Raw genomic sequence first — 9,013 nt, 5'->3', positions numbered from 1 at the left:
AATAGAGAGGAAAGCAGTAAAAAGAGTTTTGATTCAAATCACAATTCCTTCAAATTATGCAGCAAGTAAACAGAGAGAAATCTCAGAGGGAGAATGAAACAGAACACCTTCAATTCTCCACCCAAGACTTAAAAACAAAGAAAAGAAAACTAAAGAGAGAGAGATCTGTATTCCTAATGCTCCCTAGTGGAGCTCGCCTCCCTAATAAAATGAAACAGATGCTTATTTATAGGCATTTTTACAAAATGAAAATGAAATTCAAAACAAATTACATTTAAAATAAAATTTCTATTCTAACTATCTCTTGTGCCTTTGAGTGGTGTCAATTGGGCCCTTGCTCTTGATGGAATTGGGTTGATAGAGGCCTTGGTTGATTGCTCTTGGAGTTTGGAGAAGAACCGAATTGAACCGGGTTTGGAATCATGAAAGCTTGAGTAAAAGTTTGAGTAAAAGTTTGAGGCTAACTTTTACTCCAACTTTTCACATCAGCCACCCTTCTTTGCTGATACCAACGTTGGGGCAAAAGTTAGGGGTCAAACTTTTGCTCCAACGTTGGCCTCCCCTTGTATACTCATGGCGCCAACGTTAGCCAAAAAGTTAGAGGCTAACGTTGGCGCAAACTTTTGCTCTCCAGGGTGTGTTTTTCATGCACCAACGTTAGCCAAGAAGTTAGGGGCTAACGTTGGCGCAAACTTTTGCTCTCCAGGGTGTTGATTTGTGATGCCAAAAGTTAGCCAAAAAGTTTGAGGCTAACTTTTGCTCCAGCTTTTTGCCCAAAAGTTAGCCAAAAAGTTTGAGGCTAACTTTTGCTCCAGCTTTTTGCCCAAAAGTTTCACCAAAGTTTGAGGCTAACTTTTGGTCCAGCTTTTTGCTCCCTGGTTCATTTTCAATTAATCCAAAAGTTTGAGCTAAAGTTTGAGGCAAACTTTTGCTCAAACTTTTTGTCCTCTCTTCCTCCTAGCCATTCCTTCTTGCTTCAACCTTTCTCCAAGCTTCTTCACCTATCATTAATCAACCAAACACATCAAAGCTATGCTCAAAATCATGAGATATTCATTCTTTCATAATATGTGACAATTATAGCATAAAACCTCATGAAATTGCATTAATTCATACATGGTTGATTAAATCAAAGGAAACATGAAAATCTACCCAATTGGCTTGCTTATGGCTCAAGAAAGTGCATAAAACCTATTGAAAACAAATGAAAAAAGCATAGAAAAACATGACATGGTGACATGTCATCACAACACCAAACTTAAACCTTGCTTGTCCCCAAGCAAGAAAAGAATCATGCAATAAAGATTGACAATCCAAGGCAAGAAGAATAGCAACTCAATGTTCATGGTAAGCTAGTTTTCTAAGCATGCTACAATCACAAAAGAAATGTAAATGATTGATGCTTCCATCTAGCTCAATTTATGAAATCTTTTTCTTATATTTCTTCCTTGAAACAAGCTTTTGATTTTCTTATTAGCTTCTCCTTTTGGGTGCTTTGCCCCATGAGTTTATAACAAAGCTACGACTTCTAAATGCTTTGTTTTCAAGTATTACCACTTGATACATAAGCACCACAAGCATTTGATTAGAGGACTTCATTAAGCTCATTTTTCTTTTCTTTTCTTGACTCTCTAATCATTGATGCTCAGAGCCTTGAGCTTTGAGGGAGTGCTTTTGCACTTTGAGCCTAACCTTGACTTCTAAGTGTTTTGTTTTCAAGCATTTGGCTTGATACATAAACACCACAAGTACTTAACAAATGAATTGCCATTGGTACTCAGAGCCTTCAGCTTTCTCATTCTTTCCCTTTTTCTTTTCTTGCTTTATTTTGCATTTGCTTCTTCAAGGTTTTCATGATTTTAAAAGATTTCACAAAATGTTCTAGATGAAAACTTCAATTAAATAAAATCCAATGCAATTGAGCAACAATTAATCATACTAGCTTTCCAATACTTGTATGCATATGCTAAACTCTTCTTTAGTTCCTTGTTTGTTTATGATCATGATGCTTTACTGCTTTTGAATTCACAAAACTCAAGTTGGTAATCACAATGGCACAGCACCATGTTGCAATTTAGAAATCAAACTATGCCTTTTCATACACACATGCATACAGAGAAGGTAAAGACAATCATGCAGTTTATAGTGCTTGAAACAAATGAGAGGAAAAGGAACTTTACAACCTTGTAGTTCATCTTCTCTATTGTTGTCATTTTCCTCTCATTCTCCTCCTTCCCATACCAAACTCAGAATGCTTGCTCATCCTCAAGCAACTATTAGAACCGTGGCTATGGGGCTAAGATGGATCATGAATGTCTTACACAAGAAATGTTAGTAGTACATGTGTTTCAAGCAAGCAAAAGATAACAATCAAGAGATAGAGACAGAGACATTATGATTGCATAGATAAGAAGGTGTGCACAATACATTGCATAAAAGATAAGTGCCACACCAAACTTAGTGTGACATTTTCACTTGGAATTAATGCAAGTATCTTGTAAGAATTGGAACCAAATTTTGTTGCATAGCAATACCAAACTTAGAATGCAACCATATGTCAATTTATTTGAACTAAAACTAAACAAAAGAAACTATTATATGTTAAATACAATCACCGAATGAAGAGTCTGTTATGAATAAGGATGTCTTGGTGATGTATTAACAGAAACAGTTAATGAAGGAAAGCATTAAAAACAAGTAAATAAATGAAACAAAGAGAAAACAAAAATTATCCAACTAAGAAGAAAAATAACACTGTAAAAGGCAATATGATTATGCAGACACGTGATGTTGCTGGATTCATTGCATAGAAAATTAAGTGGCACGCCAAACTTAGAATCTTAGCGTGACACTTCATGTAGAATTGATGCAATCATCCAAACGGGATTGAAAACGATTTGTTGCAAGGCAACACCAAACTTAGAATGTGATCATATGCCAATTTATTGAAATTTAAACAAAGCAAGGAGAAAAAATGTACCTACTGTCTACCTGTTCTTTACTTTCTTCCTCTTCTTCCAGTTTGTTAAGAGGAATGACCTCAAGGGAGGAGAAGATTCAGCTATTGCCCCCTGTCTTGGTCTCTCCTCAGTAAGCTTCCTTGTGAAATTGGCTTGATTGATCTTGCTTGCTGGATCAGGGGGAGGATTGTTTGCAGTTGACCTTCTCATGAATGTTGTCCTTGGTATCTTGGTCACAATCCTCTTCTTGGTGCTTTTGTTAATTGCCTTCACTTCCTTGAATTTACGACTTGGTTGCTGTGTGATTGTTGGAGTTTTGTCTTCATCAAGAGTCTCTTGTATTGGTGGTTCCCTGAACTCCTCCTTTATGTACTTCTCTGCCTCACTTGAGTTTGGAATGACTTCCTCACTTTCTTGCTCCTCCACTTCCTCTTTTACACTCAACATTTGTTTTAATAGCTCTTTTATGGAGGAGGTTTGTTGATCTTCCCAAGCTTTCTTCATCTCCTCTTCAAACCTTTCAATCATGGATTCAAGTGTTGAGGCGTTTTGGTCCAGGGAGGTTTGTGAGAGTTGTGAGTCTTCATGTTCTCTTGTCATCTCAAGTGGCCTTTGTGAACATGCAAGTTCAGGTTCAAATGTTTCCACCACCTCTTTTTTTTTTACTAAAAATCCACTTGACTCAGTAGCCTCTTCATCTTGTTTTTCCTTCTTCTTCATTGCACTCACCAATTGGCCTAGCTGCACTTTCATGTTTTTGAGGGAGTTTTCTTGTTCTTTCCAGACTTTCATTGTCTCCTCCTCATATTTTTTGAACATGGACTCAAGCTTTGAGAGCCTTGAGTGGTTCATGGAAGTTTGTGTGGGTGGTGAGTTTTGAAAGGGGCTTTCTGTTGAAGTATGGTCAAGTGATGATATCTTTGGATGAATATCATATGGAGCACTAGAATTCCCTTCCCAGCCACCATTAGAGTCATGACTTGCATCATTTTGTGGTGGAGGGAAATATCTCATATGATTTTCTTTCTCATCTTGTGGTTTTGAAGCATAGCTCCACAAATTGGAGTGCCCAGAATTTGAAGTTTCTTGGTGATATTCCCAACCACCATTAGAGATTGGTGATGGTGGGTGATATCCCATAAAATTTTGTTTGACCAAATGATGAGTTGAACTCCATTTGTATTTTGCAAACATCAATGAAAATTGAAATTACTCATATCAGAGATGAGAATTTCTTAGTGAGGCAAAAACTCAAACACCTTGGTTTCAACATAGAACAGAGAACAAAAATAAAGAAAATGCTTAATCTAGATTTCTCACCCACTTAATCATTGTTGATCTAAATCAATCCCCGGCAACGGCGCCAAAAACTTGATGGGATATTTCTGTGGAAAAACGAATTTCTCCAAAACACCCAAAACTCACCGGCAAGTGCACCGGGTCGCATCAAGTAATAAAACTCACGGGAGTGAGGTCGATCCCACAGGGATTGATGGATCAAGCAACTTTAGTGGGTGATTAGTTTAGTCAAGCTAACATTGAGTGATTTGAATGACAATTGAAGCCAACAGAATGTAAACTTGCAGGAATTATAAAGTGCAGAAAGTAAAATTGCAAGTAACTTAAAGAGCAAGAAAGTAAAATAGCTGAAACTTAAATTGCAAGAAATATAAATTGCATGAAAGTAAAGGGGACTGGGTGCAGGGAAATTAAATGAAAGCAGTAAATCAAAGCTTAGAACAATTGCAAGGAAATTAAAATTGCATGAAAAGTAAATTCAGATCACAGTGGCTCAAATGTAAAATCTGAATGAGAGGTTGAAGATCTCAGGGGTTGGATGAGACTAGAGACCAAGTCTAGATCTCAATTCCTTCCTTGATCCAACAGAGAATAATTACAGAAGAAAATAGAGAGGAAAGCAGTAAAAAGAGTTTTGATTCAAATCACAATTCCTTCAAATTATGCAGCAAGTAAACAGAGAGAAATCTCAGAGGGAGAATGAAACAGAACACCTTCAATTCTCCACCCAAGACTTAAAAACAAAGAAAAGAAAACTAAAAAGAGAGAGCTCTGTATTCCTAATGCTCCCTAGTGGAGCTCGCCTCCCCAATAAAATGAAACAGATGCTTATTTATAGGCATTTTTACAAAATGAAAATGAAACTCAAAACAAATTATATTTAAAATGAAATTTCTATTCTAACTATCTCTTGTGCCTTTGAGTGGTGTCAATTGGGCCCTTGCTCTTGATGGAATTGGGTTGATAGAGGCCTTGGTTGATTGCTCTTGGAGTTTGGAGAAGAACCGAATTGAACCGGGTTTGGAATCATGAAAGCTTGAGTAAAAGTTTGAGTAAAAGTTTGAGGCTAACTTTTACTCCAACTTTTCACATTAGCCACCCTTCTTTGCTGATACCAACGTTGGGGCAAAAGTTAGGGGTCAAACTTTTGCTCCAACATTGGCCTCCCCTTGCATACTCATGGCGCCAACGTTAGCCAAAAAGTTAGAGGCTAACGTTGGCGCAAACTTTTGCTCTCCAGGGTGTGTTTTTCATGCGCCAACGTTAGCCAAGAAGTTAGGGGCTAACGTTGGTGCAAACTTTTGCTCTCCAGGGTGTTGATTTGTGATACCAAAAGTTAGCCAAAAAGTTTGAGGCTAACTTTTGCTCTAGCTTTTTGCCCAAAAGTTAGCCAAAAAGTTTGAGGCTAACTTTTGCTCCAGCTTTTTGCCCAAAAGTTTGCACAAAAGTTTGAGGCTAACTTTTGGTCCAGCTTTTTTCTCCCTGGTTCATTTTCAATTAATCCAAAAGTTTGAGCTAAAGTTTGAGGCAAACTTTTGCTCAAACTTTTTGTCCTCTCTTCCTCCTAGCCATTCCTTCTTGCTTCAACCTTTCTCCAAGCTTCTTCACCTATCATTAATCAACCAAACACATCAAAGCTATGCTCAAAATCATGAGATATTCATTCTTTCATAATATGTGACAATTATAGCATAAAACCTCATGAAATTGCATTAATTCATACATGGTTGATTAAATCAAAGGAAACATGAAAATCTACCCAATTGGCTTGCTTATGGCTCAAGAAAGTGCATAAAACCTATTGAAAACAAATGAAAAAAGCATAGATTAACATGACATGGTGACATGTCATCACAGGGTCTGCCAAGGATGATGGATTCATCCATACACTTCCCAGTGTCTAGGACTATGAAATCAGTAGGGATGTAATGTTCTTCAACCTTTACCAAGACATCCTCTACAAGTCCATAAGCCTGTTTTCTTGAATTGTCTACCATCTCTAGTGAGATTCTTGCAGCTTGTACCTCAAGGATCCCTAGCTTCTCCATTACAGAGAGAGGCATAAGGTTTATACTTGACCCTAGGTCACACAGAGCTTTCTCAAAGGTCATGGTGCCTATGGTACAAGGTATTGAGAACTTTTCAGGATCCTGTCTCTTCAGAGGTAATTTCTGCCTAGTCAAGTCATCCAGTTCTTTGGTGAGCAAGGGGGGTTTATCCTCTCAAGTCTCATCACCAAATAACTTGGCATTTAGTTTCATGATTGCTCCAAGGTATTTAGCAACTTGCTCTTCAGTAACATCTTCATCCTCTTCTGAGGAAGAATACTCATCAGAGCTCATGAATGGCAAAAGTAAATTCAATGGAATCTCTATGGTCTCAGTGTGAGCCTCAGATTCCCATGGTTCCTCATTAGGGAACTCCTTGGAGGCCAGTGGACGTCCATTGAGGTCTTCCTCAGTGGAGATCACTACCTCTCCCTCCTCTCCAGGTTTGGCCGTGTGGGTTATGTTAATGGCCTTGCACTCTTCTTTTGGATTCTCTTCTGTATTGCTTAGAAGAGTACTAGGAGGGAGTTCAGTAACTTTCTTGCTCATCTGACCCACTTGTGCCTCCAAATTTCTAATGGAGGACCTTGTTTCAGTCATGAAACATTAAGTGGTTTTAATTAGATCTGAGACTACAGTTGCTAAGTCAGAGTGGCTCTGCTTAGAATTCTCTGTTTGTTGCTGAGAAGATGATGGAAAAGGTTTGCCATTGCTAAACCTATTTCTTCCACCATTATTGTTGTTGAAGCCTTGTTGAGGCCTCTGTTGATCCTTCCATGAGAGGTTTGGATGATTTCTCCATGAAGGATTATAGGTGTTTCTATAGGATTCTCCCATGTAATTCACCTCTTCCATTGCTGGATTCTCAGGATCATAAGCTTCTTCTTCAGATGAAGCTCTTTGGTACTGCATGTTGCTGCTTGTATACCAGACAGACTCTGAGAACTCATATTGACTTGCTGAGTCAATATTTTGTTCTGAGCCAAGATGGCATTCAGAGTATCAATCTCAATAACTCCTTTCTTTTGATTTGTCCCATTATTCACAGGATTCTTTTCAGAAGTGTACATGAATTGGTTATTTGCAACCATTTAAATGAGTTCCTAAGCTTCTGCAGGCATCTTCTTCAGATGAAGAGATCCTCCATCAGAGCTGTCTAATGACATCTTGGACAGTTCAGATAGACCATCATAGAAAATACCTATGATGCTCTATTCGGAAAGCATGTCAGAAGGACACCTTCTGATCAATTGCTTGTATCTTTCCCAGGCTTCATAGAGGGATTCGCCTTCCTTCTGTCTAAAGGTTTGGACTTCTACTCTAAGCTTGCTCAATTTTTGAGGTGAAAAGAATTTTGCCAAGAAGGTATTGACTAGCTTTTTCCAAGAGTTCAGGCTTTCTTTGGGTTGTGAATCCAACCATGTTCTAGCTCTGTCTCTTACAGCAAAGAGAAAAAGCATAAGTCTATAAACCTCGAGATCAACCCCATTGGTCTTGACAGTGTCACAGATTTACAAGAATTTAGCTAAGAACTGATGAGGGTCTTCCAATGGAAGTCCATGAAACTTGCAATTCTGTTGCATTAGAGAAACTAATTGAGGCTTAAGCTCAAAGTTGTTTGCTCCAATGGCAGGGATTGAGATGCTTCTCCCATAGAAGTCGGGAGTAGGTACAATGAAGTCACCAAGCACCTTCCTAGCATTGTTTGCATTGTTGTTGTTTTCGGCTGCCATGTCTTCTTCTCGTTTGAAAAGTTCTGTTAGGTCCTCTATAGAGAGTTGTACTTTAGCTTCTTTTAGCTTTCTCTTCAAGGTCTTTTCATATTCAGGATCAGCTTCAACAAGAATGCCCTTGTCCTTGCTCCTGCTCATATGAAAAGAGAGGAGAAGAAAATATAGAATCCTCTATGTCACAGTATAGAGATTCCTTGAGGTGTCAGAGGTAAAGAAGAATAGAAGGAGAAGGTAGAAAAGAAAGAATTTGAACTTATCAAGAGGGATAGAATTCGAATTGTACATTGAGGTGGAGTGTTAGTCCATAAATAGAAGGAGGTGAGAAGAGGGGAAGAATTTTCGAAATTAAAGTAAAATAATTTTGAAATAATTAAAAGAAATTTTGAAAATTTGGTAAATGATTTTTGAAAATTAAGATTGGGAAAGAAATTAAGTGATTTTTGAAAAAGATTTTGAAATTAAAAATCAAAAAGATATGATTGAAAATTAATTTTGAAAACGATGTGATTGAAAAGATATGATTTGAAAAAAATTTGATTTTGAAAAATTATGAAAATTTGAAAAAGATTTGAATTAAAAACAAAATCTTCCCTCTAGTGTCCTCCTGGCATTAAACGCCCAGAATGGCATCCATTCTAGTGTTTAACGCCCAAAATGCTACCTTTTTGGGCGTTTAACGCACAGCCAGGTACCCTGGCTGGCATTTAAACGTCAGTTTTTCTTCTTCACTGGGCGTTTTGAACGCCCAACTTTTTCTGTGTAATTCCTCTGCTGCATGTTCTGAATCTTCAATTCTTTGTATTATTGACTTGAAAAGACACAATTTTGAAAAAAAAAATTTTCAAATTTTAATGATGAGAATCAATCAAAATGCAACTAATCATGGAAAACTAAGATTAAACAAACAATGCATGAAAGACACCAAACTTAGAAATTTTCATATTAGAGACACTAATAAATTGAAAATGCATAT

At 37.5% G+C, this 9,013-nt stretch overlaps 1 non-coding gene across 1 annotated transcript; it reads left to right on the top strand.

Annotated features, from left to right (window-relative positions):
• The first annotated feature begins 7,527 nt into the window (after positions 1 to 7,527).
• On the top strand, positions 7,528 to 7,635 carry LOC112788097 (small nucleolar RNA R71). Its single transcript, XR_003195477.1, has one exon. It is a non-coding gene; the product is annotated as a small nucleolar RNA R71 (small nucleolar RNA).
• The last annotated feature ends 1,378 nt before the right edge of the window (positions 7,636 to 9,013 follow it).

This window comes from Arachis hypogaea, chromosome 20, assembly GCF_003086295.3.
Source record: "Arachis hypogaea cultivar Tifrunner chromosome 20, arahy.Tifrunner.gnm2.J5K5, whole genome shotgun sequence".
NCBI lineage: Eukaryota > Viridiplantae > Streptophyta > Magnoliopsida > Fabales > Fabaceae > Arachis > Arachis hypogaea.
Note: the sequence above shows the minus strand (reverse complement) of the source record. Positions and strands in the feature narration are given on the sequence as shown.